Consider the following 17,457-nt stretch of genomic DNA (forward strand, 5'->3'; position numbering starts at 1 on the left):
ATCTACAGCTATGCACCACAAGCCACGTTATGGTGTGTAGCAGAGGGTACTTTGAGTACCAGTGTCGCATCCCCATTTTCCTGTTCCAGTCCTGTATGGTTCACGAGAACAACAATTACTCATAAACCTCTGTGTGGGCTTGACTTATTTTATCTTGATTGTCTTTTTGCAAGATATATGTAGCTGGAAGCAATATAGTGATTGGTTGACTCTTCTAGGAATGTACGCACTCAGAACTTTAGCAGTAGACTATACCATGATGGAGAACACATCTCTTGCAGTGTCTGCCACTAGAATTGGCTGAATGTGATGTTTTCGAGCTCGCTAAATGAGCCTGTGATGAAACATGCTGCTCCTCTTTGGATCTTCTCTACTGCTAATACATCTGCAGAACAGTTTATTTTATTTACATAAAATGCAAATGCAACATCCAGGATAAGTTCTTCATCAGGTGCAACGAGCTTTCTTTAAGTCAGTTGGATGATATCATAAGAGGTCACAGTTGGTATAAAACACTTCCAATACAGACATGAGAAGATTTCCACTGTATGCCTTTTGTGTGGGTAATATTATGCCTTCAGAGCCAGTTTATGGGAAAGAAAATGTGCGCTGAATTCCTTGACTTCCATGTGAACACTAGCACTTACTAATCCAGTTTTACCTTGAGTAAGCAAATTCACTGAGCTATTCCAGAGAAAAAAATATTTTCTCTTTGCTGTTATCCAAAGTGTGGCTTTTCTGAGCAACAGATCCTCTTGTAAAATTGTGACCACCAGTTGAAAAAATTCAGATTGTCATTACAAGTGACTGTATTTACAGCCTTTTATTGTTTACACTCATCTTACAGAGTAAGGAATTATATTGTTCTGGCACATAACCACTGTCTGATCTTCTGTCTTCACATTTCACAACACCAATGTCCCAGTCAGCTGGAAGAAATGAATGACATTGTGGGGCAACAGTGAATGATCTCACACAACATAAAGTGAATCAGTGCAATCAGAAGTTGAATAACAGCATGGTTTTTATATTGACCCCTGCAGTTGTCTGAAAAAATATACAATTCTTTCACTAATCAGAGGCTCTTATTCTGAAGATGATAACGATTATGAATACAAAATATGTTCACCCACAGATGCCTATAATAAAAAATTTATTGCACTGATTTGGCAAGGGAAAGTTCTGCATAAAATTGAAGTACTTTCCAAGCACATCATCTCATTCTTTACTTTTTTCCCAGCACTTATTGCATTTTGGAATAAAATTTATTTCTACAACATTTATGATCTTTAAGTTCTCCAAAAGCAGCTCTTGAGATACTTGGACTTCTTACTTTCCTTCTTACCCTGTCCGGTACGTCTCCCTTGACACAGGGTTCTGGATGACTTTTCCAAACTCTACCCCTTTTCCTAAGCCTCGCCAGTTTTTTTTTTCCCTTCACCCTTTTTTCCTTTCTTTTCAACCCTTCTGCCAGAAGAAGGAACCACTGGTTCTGAAAGCTTGGAAACTCTAATACCTTCTATATGTGTGTTCACTTGCTGCCACTTGGTGAGTAGATTTTGCTATCCAGCCAAATGCAGTACATTATTTTTACACTGAAATGAACACCCAGATACTTTTTCTCAGTGAAGTGTACCTTTAGTTGGGAAGAACTGAATATGTTCTTGGTTCAGATGCAATTCTTGCATAAATTGAAGGGGGGGGGGGGGGGGGGGGGGGGGAGAGAAAGGGAAAGGAAGGGTAGGAACTGATGATACCAGCTGTAACCAGTGTACATTCTGGACGCAGTGTTAATCACAAATGCGCAGACTATCTTGGCATACCCTCAGCTGACCCACATACCCACCTACCTAGCGCCACCACTTATCTACAGTCTCCGTCCATGCTTGCTAATTTTAGATTCTCGCTAGAGGTTGAACATAAATGTGAATCTGCACTGATGGTTGGGAATTCATAGCCCATTCAATTAAGTGAATGTGTAGTGTCTGTTCTTCCAGACATGTCCAAAAGGACAGAGACCAAGTGTAATCCGCAGCTGTGATATGTATAATTAAAATTGGAGGTGGAAGTCTGAGAAAGGGAAAGCAAGGGAAGGAAATGATAAAGTCAACTGCATCAGGACTTTCTGCTGAATCAGCAGCAACGAGTGAAAAAGTGTGCTGCTGATTCCACAGTATGTCCCGATGCAGCTCATATCATTAGTTCCTTCCCTTCCCTTTCCTTTCCTTTCCTTCTCTCCCATACACCTTCAGTTTACATAATATGTGTCACAGCTGGGGATTGCATGTGGGATCTGCTCTTTGTCATGTTGAAAGAACAGACACCACACTTTCATATGTAATTTTTCTCCTGGGCTAGTATTCCATTTTCCATTCAATGCCCTTCTGTCTTTTGGAGAGTCTTTCTGATAGAGGAAAATTACACAGTTGCTCAACTGGCTTCTTCCCTATATTGTACAGACTAGCAAATGGCTTCTTAAACAAATCTGCCTTTGTACCGTTGCTCTTAATGACATGGTCTTGATGAGAATCATTTCTTAAGATTACACACTGACCTGGGTCATCTTTAGTTTATTTTTTGGAGACCTATTAGTATTTGTAAGTGAATATCTGGTTCATTTCTGTTAGTGTATGAGTTCATTGTTGTGATTGCAATCATGAAATATTCATCATTTAGTGTCTCAAAACATCTTTTGCCCCAGCTTAAAAGATAAAAACATACTTTTTAATATTACCTTAAACCTTGTTAGTGTAACAGAAAGACAGCTGTAACCACTCACAAAATGTATTCAAGTTTGCTACTGACTCATATGGTTCTCATGGTTTTTCCAGCCCAGTTGACATGTTGCATACCTCTCACCTCACTGTTCTTTATTACATTTTTCCCAGAACTCACCATATTGGCTGTCATGTGTGTGCCTTTCAGTGACTTCAATGCAGAAAGGGCGGAAGTCTCTGACTTACCCCATTCCTGTAATGACCGAGTTGCCTGTGATAGTCTCTCTACATTTAAACCAAGAGACTTGTGCCATTCTCACACAGAAGCATGCATACAAAGCCAAAGAAAGCTATGGTCTTCTTAACTCATTTTTGTAATTTTTGTGGTTTGCCCCCTTTCTGCAGTGATCAATTCAGCTGCAACACATGACTGTAATTTAATGATAACAGGACCTCATGTCTATAATAATTCAGCAGCTGGCATAAAATACGTCTGCTGGCCTGAATTTCAAAGTTCCGCTTTAAATAACATTCCATCAATGAGTAACAGAATCTTTTTGTGTATTACTGTGTAAATACACTCCTGGAAATTGAAATAAGAACACCGTGAATTCATTGTCCCAGGAAGGGGAAACTTTATTGACACATTCCTGGGCTCAGATACATCACATGATCACACTGACAGAACCACAGGCACATAGACACAGGCAACAGAGCATGCACAATGTCGGCACTAGTACAGTGTATATCCACCTTTCGCAGCAATGCAGGCTGCTATTCTCCCATGGAGACGATCGTAGAGATGCTGGATGTAGTCCTGTGGAACGGCTTGCCATGCCATTTCCACCTGGTGCCTCAGTTGGACCAGCGTTCGTGCTGGACGTACAGACCGCGTGAGACGACGCTTCATCCAGTCCCAAACATGCTCAATGGGGGACAGATCCGGAGATCTTGCTGGCCAGGGTAGTTGACTTACACCTTCTAGAGCACGTTGGGTGGCACGGGATACATGCGGACGTGCATTGTCCTGTTGAAACAGCAAGTTCCCTTGCCGGTCTAGGAATGGTAGAACGATGGGTTCGATGACGGTTTGGATGTACCGTGCACTATTCAGTGTCCCCTCGACGATCACCAGTGGTGTACGGCCAGTGTAGGAGATCGCTCCCCACACCATGATGCCGGGTGTTGGCCCTGTGTGCCTCGGTCGTATGCAGTCCTGATTGTGGCGCTCACCTGCACGGCGCCAAACACGCATACGACCATCATTGGCACCAAGGCAGAAGCGACTCTCATCGCTGAAGACGACACGTCTCCATTCGTCCCTCCATTCACGCCTGTCGCGACACCACTGGAGGCGGGCTGCATGATGTTGGGGCATGAGCGGAAGACGGCCTAACGGTGTGCGGGACCGTAGCCCAGCTTCATGGAGACGGTTGCGAATGGTCCTCGCCGATACCCCAGAAGCAACAGTGTCCCTAATTTGCTGGGAAGTGGCGGTGCGGTCCCCTATGGCACTGCGTAGGATCCTACGGTCTTGGCGTGCATCTGTGCGTCGCTGCGGTCCGGTCCCAGGTCGACGGGCACGTGCACCTTCCGCCGACCACTGGCGACAACATCGATGTACTGTGGAGACCTCACGCCCCACGTGTTGAGCAATTCGGCGGTACGTCCACCCGGCCTCCCGCATGCCCACTATACGCCCTCGCTCAAAGTCCGTCAACTGCACATACGGTTCACGTCCACGCTGTCGCAGCATGCTACCAGTGTTAAAGACTGCGATGGAGCTCCGTATGCCACGGCAAACTGGCTGACACTGACGGCGGTGGTGCACAAATACTGCGCAGCTAGCGCCATTCGATGGCCAACACCGCGGTTCCTGGTGTGTCCGCTGTGCCGTGCGTGTGATCATTGCTTGCACAGCCCTCTCGCAGTGTCCGGAGCAAGTATGGTGGGTCTGACACACCGGTGTCAGTGTGTTCTTTTTTCCATTTCCAGGAGTGTATATCCACTCAAAAAGCTTTTCTGGATTGAATCTTAGATATTTCCAACAAAATGAGTCTGCTATGTTTTGTAATGACTTTGTTCAATTAAGTAATACATACTGTTCTGTATTAATTCACTGTTTATCATCTTTTTCCTACATAGACAAGCAGTAACAATGAAGTTTACTGAAAGCTTCACAAGCTATTTGACAATGTAAATTTTTTTTCCCTGTTGATGAATCTATGAGAATCCATCGCAAAGATTAGATTAATTTGTAATGCTATTGACTATATGCACATAGATTCTGTGGTGCATAATGTCAAAACTTTGACAGCCCATAGAGGTCAGATATATATAAGAGATACAATATAAAAATACAGTATTGAAATAAGCTGCCGCTTACTGATGTTTATCATCAGCTTTCGAGAGGTTGATGGAACCCTGTTAGCTTACTTCACTGGACACTGTCTACCACATACATATTGTTACCTGGTATTCTTCCCAGATAAGAGTTCATGCACTTTTTCTGTTATATCTTCTTTGGCTCAGATGTTAAAAAAATCGCTGAGCTTTCAACTGTTGTTCATCACATTTTGTTTATCCCAGATTCTGTGGTAAGTAGTTCTGCATTCAGCTCATTCATTTTATTCCTCCTCTTGTTTTTGGACAGAGAGATTGTCATCTAAGAAACTTACTATTGTTTTCTATTCCCTTTATACATAAAAACCTTATGTGCAGCTCTGACATACCAGTGGAACAATGGTGAGGTGAAGTGGGACTCCAAATCCCCATTTGGACATCCAGATGCTGGTTGTTCAAAGAAATTTCAGGCTTTCAGCTGATTGTTGTCAACTGCACTCTGCAATATTTAAATGGACACCTGGCAGTCAACCTCAGATGAGCCATCACAGACTGATGAAGATATATTCCATTCCTTAATATGTAGTACACTGCAAGTATTCTATTCATGTGTCAAAATCATGTTGACAGATGGACTACACTACCCAGGACAATGCCCTTACTGGTGGAAATACGGAACTTGGCTGTCCTCAGCATTACTGCCCACCACGACCACTGCACACACTGTTGTCTTTGCTTTGAGTAAATCATTTTTATGATGGGGTTACACACATTATCCAGCTGGCCACCTCGGTCACAGTTCATCAGATTTTCTACCTCGGGTATTTCCATGGGTTCTTTAATAATGAAGATCCAAAAAGACACTGCTGTGGCCAAAATTATTGTTCTGCACTTTGATTTTAAAATTCTAGCCTTCTTCATTCTCCTGATACACACCATCTTAACCAACCCCCTTCCCAACATCCAAATGGGAAACTAGTTTATTTCAGATTTTTTTACAGAGGAAGTGGCCAGCATGATATTAGTATAGAAGACTTTATGTTCTGCAGTTACATTTTTCAAGTTTAATGGTGTGGTTGCACCCATGACAGTTATCAGTGTAAATTCCTTTTGCAGTTTATGCTGCAATCCCAAATAGTACTTTTGGTTAGCTGTCTACCCTGATAAAAAGTGATAGGATAAAATTTCCTGGATGTCACTGACGAAGGTGGAAGGGGCATAAACCATTACTTTGGGGAAAAAATTGCAGCATATGCATTTGCATTTATTTCCAATTTCTTGTCTTATGGTTGTGGGCAATGTGTTAAAGGTGTCTGAACCATGAAGATGTCTCAATACCAATACACAAATAATTTGTGCATCTTGTTTATGGTAGTGTGTGTCACAGTTCAGAAGAAAACTTATTTTTATTGCGTTTTAAATTATGCAAATGAGTGAATCTTCTGAAATATAAGTGTAAGAATTCCAAGATCTTACTAAATGCTTTTGTTACCTATGCTACACAATATATTTATAACTCGCTTTCCTGAATAAATACTCTTACTTCAGCTACATTAGTATATGATAACACAGCAAGGAAATGTAGATAAATTATGCAAAATAAGCTAAACATTTTTGACTGTAGGTCAATATATTAAGAGATCCTTCTCAGTACAAAGTAAGCATACTTTAATTATTCATGTGGTTATTCTCTTTTATATCATTATTGATCAGAATGCTAAGAAGATTTGTATGGGGTGTTTAATGTAGAGTATGGGCCAATAATGTCTCTTTCTCATATTCATTTCCTTTGCACTAAAGTGATTAAGTGATGTCACAAGCTTTCAGGGATGATGGAGAAGGATAAGTGTATCAATTTGATTAAGGGATTCTGGTCCAGAAACTATCAATTTGAAAGTCATAAGCAAAAGCTGTCTTATATCTCCGACAGTGGAATACGTATACTGGTATTGTTGTTACTAAGATTTTAGGGTAGGCAACTTGCAGAAATGGTAATTTAGATGAAACAAGAAAAAAAGACTAGTAAACATGGGCTCTAAAATGCATACCTTAAGAGCTAAGAGCATTGTTTGATATTCGATGCTGTGAAACACATCTCTTCTTTTGGAAGCTCTTTCGTTTTCATATTTTTGGAGGACATAGTATGGCAAAAAATGGAAAAATGCCCAGTCAATATGGTCCCTAAAATGCCATCTTAATACCTATGGGTGCTTGTTCAGTAGAAAAGATGTGTTTTACAGTAGCGAAGATGAGTGCTGACAGCTCTTAAAGTACGTGTTTTGGAGCCCATGTTTACTAGACTTTTTCTCTTGTTTTGGTCCATACTATAACCTCAGAAAGTAGCCTACCCAAAGCTATAGTAACAACAGCACCAGTACACATATTCCATTGTCGTAGGTATCAGAATGATTTTTGCTTATAACTTTCCAATTTGTCGTTTTCGGACTGGGGTCCCTTACCTCAAATTGATATATTTACCCTTCTCTGAAAGTTTGTAATAGCTTCACAGAATCACCGTGTATATTTCCTTGTTACTGTTATACAACTTCTGTCCAGAAAGTTCACTGAATGATTCCATTCAAGAAATTAGAACTAATGCACTAATGCAGAGGCTTACTGATGATGATTCTTCCCATGTGCCATTCATGAATGGAACACGGAAGGGGGAAGATCAGACAGTGGTATCAGAAGTACGTTTGACCACACAATGTTGGGTGGCTTGTGGCGTATTGATGTAGACATACTCTTTCTTCACAGTTGTAAGGATGGATCTCTGTTGGACAAGTCAAGAGGTGTGAATAAGTTGCCGAGTGGCAGTACTGTGAGTGTGCTGCTCATGTGTAAACAGCACACTGTAGAGTCAAAGTTTAGTGCATCTGGCAGAAATGCAAAACTGATCAGCAAATGAATATGCTGTTCTGTTTCAAACTTGGAAAAGAGACACATGAAATTCTGATAAAAGTTTGCAAAATAATATGCTGTCACCCATAAGTGCATTTAAGAGTGGTCTAAATACTTCCAAGAAAGGTGGAACATCATGGAAAATGATCCTCAAACTGGTGGCCTGCAAATGCATGCACTGCAGGCAACACACACAAAGTGAAGGAACTTTTGTCACAGGATCGTCATGCAACAGTGCGAATAATAGCAGAGGAAGTAGGAATAGGTCGTGAGATGGATCAAGTGGTTGCAGCTGTTCGTGACCAACAGTGGAGATGTGTCACTCAGTAACCCATCCTAATCCCCAAACTTGTCTTCTGTGGACTTTTTCTTGCTCCCCACCTAGAAATCAGCCCTGAAGGATTATATGTTTTCAGACATCCAACATAATGTTGCAACCCAACCGAAGGCTATCCCTAAAGACCACTACTACAGGAGTTTCTAGAACTTGTACAGCTGTTCCCAGAACTGCATTACCAATGAAGAGGGTTGCTTCAAAGGACAGTAACTACTATTACAAATAAGCCGATGATCAAGTCACAATATGGAACTTTGACCTAACTGGTGGACAGAGGTTGTGTAATAAAGTTATGTGGAAACGAGTGTAATAATTGTGTGTTTGTGTTTATTTTATTATACTTGTCCATAATCTTGACAACAGTCATCAATTCGAGTCTGAACAATGTGCTTGTGTTGAGAATGTGTTGCCTGCATTCACTATAAAGTAATAAGTAAAACCACACTGTGAAGGTGAAGTTTATCATTTGCTTTCACAGGTGGATGAACGGTTGGTATTATTCAACACTTTTTATCACTTAATCTTAATAGAATTTCTAGGATGCAAAGCATTCAGGGATATATGGAAATTTTTAAGACATCACTTTTCTCATATGCTTCAGAAAGAAACACCCAGGTATGCCTAGTAAGGCAGATTCCGGGCTTGAGACCCGGTTTGGCAAACACTTCTACTCATCACTGATTCCACATAAAGCCCCAAAGCAGCTGATATCATCAGTTCCTACCCTTCCCTTTTCTTTCTCCACCCTCCACCTTCAATTTATGCAAAAATTCCATCTGAACCAACCTAAGAGGTATAGGAGGTTTGCATGCCTCAGCGATACAGATAGCCATACGGTAGGTGCAACCACAATGGAGGGGTATCTGTTGAGAGGCCAGGCAGCAGTAGCCAACCACGACAGATGCAGCTTTTGTGACATTTACGAGTTCCTAACCAGGAAGGAATTTTATTATATCATCTGTGTGCTTTAATAGTTTAGTTTCTTGAGTTTCTGCGGGTACATTTAAAATCTAATAGCCACAGTTCTCGCATTTTCATTTGCGTCAGAAAGTAAACCGATTTTGTGACATATTACAAGTTCCTTATCAGGAGCAAATTATTTAGTTTCACCTGAGTGCTTCAGTAGGTTCTTGAATATCTGCATATTACTATACACATTTCGTGCGTTTTCATCTGGGTCTACAGTAGAGTTGTGCAGCATGTGCCAATAGTCCGTTTATCTGCATAGTTTAGTATGGACAGGGACTGCGATTGTTGTGTGCAGATGCAAGCCGAGTTGGTGACACTTTGCTCTCAGCTTCAGGCTGTGATGGCTTCGGTTACACAGCTTGAGGCTGCAGTGGATGGGCACCACTGTTCTGGGCTAGCTATGTGGATCCAATGGACATCCAGCACATCAGAGTCCTCTGATCGGTCCTCACTGGTGGCCAACCCAGTTATTGCTCGCACTGAGGCTGACCCCTCACCTGTGGTCGAGTGGGAGGTCGCCCCAGGGTGAAGCACGTGGCAAAAGACTTGCCAGGCGGCCGCACGTAAGGCCTCCCCAGTTTGTCTGACAAACAGGTGTCAGGTGAAAGCAGAGCTGACCATTTGCAGCATAGTTAACAGGACCGATTGCGGACCTCTGGTACAGAGCCGAGTGGAGGGTCTGAATCAGAGGCTCAGACGGTTCTGCGACTGTGTAATCTTCAGATTCCTCAATTTGCACCAAAGGGTGGTTGGGTTTTGGGTTCTGCTGACTAGGTCAGGTGTCCACTACATGCAGGAGGCAGCTACACGGGTAGCAGGGGCTGTGTGGCATGGACTGGGTGGTTTTTTAGGTTAGAGGGTCTCAGGAAAACACAAGAAGGGCTTCAGTCAGAAAGGGTGCAGGAAAAACACAGATACAAGAACCATTGGTATAACAGTTGTAAATTGTCATAGCTGTGTTGGGAAAGTACCAGAGCTTGAAGAGCTAATAGAAAGCACTGATGCTCAAATTGTTATAGGCACTGAAAGCTGGCTAAAGCCGGATATAAGCTCAGCTGAAAATTTTGCGAAGAACCTAACAGTGTTCCGAAAAGATAGGCTAAACGCGGTTGGCAGTGGCGTGTTTGTTGCTGTCAGACGTTGTTTAACTTGTCGCGAAATTGAAGTAGATACTTCCTGTGAGTTAGTATGGGCAGAGGTCATTGTTGACAACTGGAATAAAATAATAATTGGATTCTTTTACTGACCTCCCAGTTCAGATGACACAGTTGCTGAAAGGTTCAAAGAAAACTTGAGTTTGATTTCAAACAGGTACCCGACTCATGCGATAATAGTTTGTGGTGACTTTAATTTACCCTCAATATGTTGGCGAAAATACGTGTTTAAATCCGGAGGTATGCATAAAATATCATCTGAAATTGTGCTAAACGCATTCTCTGAAAATTATTTCAAGCTGTTAGTTCATGAGTCCACACGAATAGCAAACGTTTGTGAAAACGCACTTGACCTTTTAGCAACAAATAATCCTGAGTTAATAACCAGCATCAAAACTGATATAGGGATTAGTGAACACAGGGTTGTCGTAGCGAGATTGAATATTGTAATCCCCAAATCCTCAAAAAATAAGCGAAAAATATACCTATTTAAAAAAAGCAGATAAGAATTGACCTGATGCCGTCCTGAGAGACAATCTCCACTTATTCCAAATTAATAATATAAGTGTAGACCAGATGTGGCTTAAATTCAAAGAAATAGTATCGGCAGCAATTGAGAGGTTTATACCAAATAAACTAACAAATGATGGAGCTGATCCTCCTTGGTGCACAAAACGGGTTAGAACACTGTTGCAGAAACAATGAAAAAAACATGCCAAATTTAAACAGCTGCAAAAATCCCCAAGATTGGTGATCTTTTACAGAAGCTCGAAATTTAGTGCGGAGTTCAATGCGAGATGCCTGCAACAGTTTCCACAATGAAACTTTGTCTCGAAACCTGGCAGAAAATCCAAAGAGATTCTGGTTGTATGTAAAGTATGTTAGCGGCAAGAAACAATCAATGCCTTCTCTGTGCGATAACAATGGAGATACTATTGAAGACAGTGCTGCCAAAGCAGGTTTACAAAACTCAGCCTTCCGAAATGCCTTCACAAAAGAAGACGAAGTATATATTCCAGAATTCGAATCGAGAACAGCTGCCAACATGCTTAACGTAGAAGTAAATATCCTCGGAGTAGTGAAGCAGCTCATATCACTTAATAAAAGCAAGTCTTCTGGTCCAGACTGTATACCAATTAGGTTCCTTTCGGAGTATGCTGATGCATTAGCTCCATACTTAACAATCATATAAAACCGTTCGCTCAACGAAAGATCCGTACCCAAAGACTGGAAAGTTGCACAGGTCACACCAATGTTCAAGAAAGGTAGTAGGAGTAATCCACTAAATTACAGGCCCATATCATTAACGTCGATATGCAGCAGGATTTTAGAACATACAGGGTGAGTCACCTAACGTTACCGCTGGATATATTTCGTAAACCACATCAAATACTGACAAACCGATTCCACAAACCGAATGTGAGGAGAGGGGCTAGTGTAATTGTTTAATACAAACCATACAAAAATGCATGGAAGTATGTTTTTTAACACAAACCTACGTTTTTTTTAAATGGAACCACGTTAGTTTTGTTAGCACATCTGAACACATAAACAAATACGTAATCAGTGCCGTTTGTTGCATTGTAAAATGTTAATTACATCCGGAGATATTGTAACCTAAAGTTGACGCTTGAAACCTCCGAAGCCGGCTGAAGTGGCCGTGCGGTTAAAGGCGCTGCGGTCTGGAACCGCAAGACCGCTACGGTCGCAGGTTCGAATCCTGCCTCGGGCATGGATGTTTGTGATGTCCTTAGGTTAGTTAGGTTTAACTAGTTCTAAGTTCTTGGGGACTAATGACCTCAGCAGTTGAGTCCCATAGTGCTCAGAGCCATTTGAACCATTTTTTGAAACCTCCGATGTTCAGTTGCATGTTGTAACAAACACAGGCCACGGTCGGCGAGCAGCATCTGCAGTGACATGTTTACGATGACGATCGTGTTTACGAGTGTGGCTGTAGTGCACTGTTGTGGTTTGGTCTAGCTTTCGCAGTGTCTGCATGTAGCGCTTGCTGCTATTGTTATTCTGCGTTCGTCTCCGCACGCAGACCAACTGTAGTACACCGTGTTACCAGACGTCTGTGATAGTGTAGTGTTGTAGGAACTGTGACCATGGTGTATTCGAACTCTGAAAAGGCGGAGATGATACTCATCTATGGCGAGTGTCGACGAAATGCAGCTGAAGCCTGCAGGGTGTATGCAGAACGGTACCCGGACAGAGAGCATCCAAAGTGCCACACATTGCAAAACATCTACCGCCAACTGTATGCAACAGGTATGGTCATAGCACGCAAACGGGTCCGTAACAGGCCTGTCACAGGAGAAGCGGGTGCAGCTGCTGTTGCCATTAACCCACACATGAGTACACGGGACATTGCGAGAGCCGGTGGACTGAGTCAAAGTAGTGTCATGCACTTACTGCATCGTCACCGCTTTCACCCGTTTCACGTGTCGCTACATCAGCAATTACATGGTGATGACTTTAATCATTGAGTGCAATTCTGTCAATGGGCATTAACAGAGAATGCGCTGCAGTTCTACCTGTTTACCGAAGAAGCGGGTTTCACAAAACACGGAGCAGTGAATCTACGGAACACGCATTACTGGTCCGTGGACAATCCTCGCTGGCTCAGACAGGTAGAGCGACAGCGACCGTGGACTGTAAATGTATGGTGCAGAATCATTGGCAACCACCTCATTGGTCCTCACTTCATTGCAGGGGCCCAAACAGCTGCAACATACATCGTGTTTCTACAGAATGATCTGCCAACGTTGCTCGAAAGTGTCCCACTGGAAACACGTTGACGTATGTGGTATCAGCATGATGGTGCACCTGCACATTCTGCAATTAACACTAGGCTGACCCTCGACAGGATGTTCGACGGGCATTTCATAGGACGTGGAGGACGCATAAATTGGCCAGCCCGTTCTCCTGATCTTACACCTCTGGACTTCTTTCTGAGGGGTACGTTAAAGGAGAATGTGTACCGTGATGTGCCTACAACCCCAGAGGATATGAAACAACGTATTGTGGCAGCCTGCAGCGACATTACACCAGATGTACTGCGGCGTGTATGACATTCATTACGCCAGAGATTGCAGTTGTGTGCAGAAAATGATGTCCACCACATTGAACATCTATTGGCCTGACATGTCGGGACACACTCTATTCCACTCCATAATTGAAAACGGAAACCACGTCGTGTGTACGTGTACTTCATCCCTCATGGTAATGTACATGTGCGTCAGTGAAAAAGACCAATAAATAGGTGTTAGCATGTGGACGTAATGTACTGTTCCAGTCTCTTCTGTACCTAAGGTCCATCACCGTTCCCTTTGGATCCCTACATAATTCGGTGCTCTCCGATACACACGATCGAACAGCGAAGGAGTGGTACTCAAGCGTCAACTTTAGGTTACAATATCTCCGGATGTAATTAACATTTTACAATGCAACAAACGGCACTGATTACGTATTTGTTTATATATGTGCTAACAAAACTAATGGGGTTCCATTAAAAAAAAATGTAGGTTTGTGTTAAAAAACATACTTCCGTGCATTTTTTTATGGTTTGTATTAACCAATTACACTAGCCCCTCTCCTCACGTTCGGTCTGTGGAATCGATTCGTCAGTATTTGATGCGGTTTACGAAATATATCCAGCGGTAATGTTAGGTGACTCACGCTGTATATTGTATTCAAACATCATGAATTACCTCAAAGGAAACGGTCTGTTGACACACAGTCAACATGGGTTCAGAAAACATTGTTCCTGTGAAACACAACTAGCTCTTTACTCACTTGAAGTGCTGAGTGCTATTGACAAGGGATGATTTCAGATTGATTCCGTATTCCTAGACTTCTGGAAGGTTTCTGACACTGTACCACACAAGTGGCTCGTAGTGAAATTGCGTGCTTATGGAATATTGTCTCAGTTATATGACTGGATTTGCAATTTCCTGTCAGAGAGGTCACAGTTCGTAGTAATTGACAGAAAGTCATCGAGTAAAACAGAAGTGGTTTCAAGCATTCCCCAAGGTAGTGTTATAGGCCCTTTGCTGTTCGTTATCCATATAAACGATTTGGGAGACAATCTGAGCAGCCGTATTTGGTTGTCTGCAGATGACACTGTCGTTTATCGACTAATAAAGTCATCAGAAGATCAAAACAAACTGCAAAACGATTTAGAAAAAATATCTGAATGGTGTGAAAAGTGGCAGTTGACCCTAAATAATGAAAAGTGTGAGGTCATCCACATGAGTGCTAAAAGGAACTTGTTAAACTTTGGTTACACGATAAATCAGTCTAATCTAAAAGCCATAAATTCAACTAAATACCTAGGTATTACAATTACATAGAACTTAAATTGGAAAGAACACATAGAAAACGTTGTAGGTAAGGCTAACAGAAGGCTGCCTTTTATTGTCAGGACACTACTAAGGAGACTGCCTACACTACACTTGTCCATCCTCTTTTAGAATACTGCTGCGTGGTGTGGGATCCTTACCAGATAGGACTGATGGAGTACATCGAAAAAGTTCAAAGAAAGGCAGCACATTTTGTATTATCGTGAAATATGGGAGAGAGTGTCACAAAAATGATACAGGATTTAGGCTGGAGATCATTAAAAGAAAGGAGTTTTTCGTTGCGACAGAATCTTCTCACGAAATTCCAATCACCAACTTTCTCCTCTGAATGCGAAAATATTTTGTTGATGCTGACCTACATAGGGCAGAATGATCACCACAATAAAATAAGGGAAATCAGAGCTCATACGGGAAGAGATAGGTGTTCATTTTTTCCGCACACTATACAAGATTGGAATAATAGAGAATTGTGAAGGTGGTTTGATGAACCCTCTGCCAAGCACTTAATGTGATTTGCAGAGTATCCATTTAGATGTACATGTAGACAAACATGAAATTCCTGAAGAGGGACAGCAGCCTTTTCAGTAGTTTCAGGGCAACAGTCTGGATGATTGACTGATCTGGCCTCATAACATTCACCATAACAGCCTTGCTGTGCTGGTACTGCTAATGGCTGAAAGCAAGGGGAAATTACAGCTGTAATTTTTCCCAAGGGCATGCAGCTTTACTGTATGATTATATGATGATGGCATCCTCTTGAGTAAAATATACTGGAGGTTAAGTACTCCCCCATTCAGATCTCCGGGTGGGGACTACCCAGGAGGACGTTGTCATCAGGAGAAACAAAACTGGTGTTCTACAGATCGTACCGTGGAATGTCACATCCCTTAATTGGGTAGGTAGGTTAGAAAATTTAGAAAGGGAAATGTGTAGGTTAAAGTCAGATATAATGGAAATTAATGAAGTTCGGTGGCACGAGGAACAAGACTTCTGGTCATGTGAATACAGGTTTATAAATACAAAATTGAATAGGGGTAATGCTGGAGCAGGTTTAATAATGAATGAAAAAAATAAGAGCATGGGTAAGCTACTACAAACAGTATAGTGAACGCATTACCAAGATAGACACGAAGCCCATGCCTACCACAGTAGTCCAAGTTTACACGCCAAGTAGCTCCGCAGATGGAAAAGAGATTGAAGAAATGTCTGATGAGATAAAAGAAATTATTCAGATAGTCAAGGGAGACAAAAATTTAATAATAGGGACTGGAACTCAATAATAAGAAAATCAAGAGAAGGAAAGTAGTAGGTGAATATGGAATTGGGGTAAGAAATGAAAGAGGAAGCCACCAGGTAGAATTTTGCACAGAGCATAACTTAATCATAGCTAACACTTGGTTTAAGAATCATGAAAGAAGGTTCTATGCATAGAAGGGGAAAGAAATACAGTAGAAGAAGAATGGGTAGCTTTGTGAGATGAAATCATGAAAGCAGCAGAGGATCAAGTAGATAAAAAGATGAGGGCTGGTAGAAATCCTCGAATGACAGAAGAGACATTGAATTTAATTGATGAAAGAAGAAAATATAAAAATTCAGTAAATGAAGCAGCTTGGGATTTGCTGATGACCTAGCATTACTAGCTAATAATATTCAGGAAGCCACGAAACAAATAACAAGCTTACAAAATATAGCACAAAAATTAGGACTCCAGATATCATTTGAAAAGACTGAAATAATGGTAACGGATCCACTTGTAATAGATCACATCACAGTGAACAATAGGGAAATTAAAATAGTGAAACAATTTAAATACCTGGGTGAAATTATAACACATAAATTGGACGAGAAACCTGCATGGCGAGCAAGAACTAATAAAATGATAAAAGCTCAAAAACTAACATGGTCTACGTACAATAAAAAATGTCTATCAATTAAAACAAAATTAAAACATTACAAGACGGTGGTTCAACCAGAGGTTACATACGGAAGTGAAACTCTTTTTAAAGTCACCCAGAAAAACAGAATTGACAAAATTTTAAAAGTAGAGAGAAGAATTGCTAGAACATGCATAAATAAGAAATATCAAAAAGCTGGGCGATGGCGGATAGTTCCAAATGAAGTGGTATACAGAGAACTGGAGCCCATCACTGATACTATACGAAAGAAAAGGATCTCTTTTTGTGGTCACATTCTGAGGACACCAGAAACCAGATTATCAAGGAAAATTATTGAGAAACTCTGGAATTTGAAACAACAAGGAGGATGGCTTAGGGAAATAAGAGAGGATATGGAAGAACTGGAAATAACTCTGGATGATTTGCAGAACAAAACGCCAAATTTAAAGAAGTTGAGGGACACAGAAATAAGATTTAAACCAAAAATTGACAAACGACATACAATGAAAAGGGTATTTACAGATAAGGAACGACGAAAAGCATCGGAACGAATGAAGAGATACTGGGCCACTCGGAAGGGGAAAATACCAAAGAAGAGGACCAGAAATGATTGACTGAAGTGGTCCAATGAGGCCGTAAAAGCAGAAGAAGAAGAAGAAGAAGAAGAAGAAGAAGAAGAAGCAGGCAAAAAGGAATACAAACGTCTCAAAAATGAGATCAAAAGTAAGTGCAAAATGGCTAAGCAGAGGTACTGCCTACAGGAAAATTAACTAGACA

This window comes from Schistocerca piceifrons, chromosome 2 (assembly GCF_021461385.2).
Source record: "Schistocerca piceifrons isolate TAMUIC-IGC-003096 chromosome 2, iqSchPice1.1, whole genome shotgun sequence".
Classification (NCBI taxonomy): Eukaryota; Metazoa; Arthropoda; class Insecta; order Orthoptera; family Acrididae; genus Schistocerca; species Schistocerca piceifrons.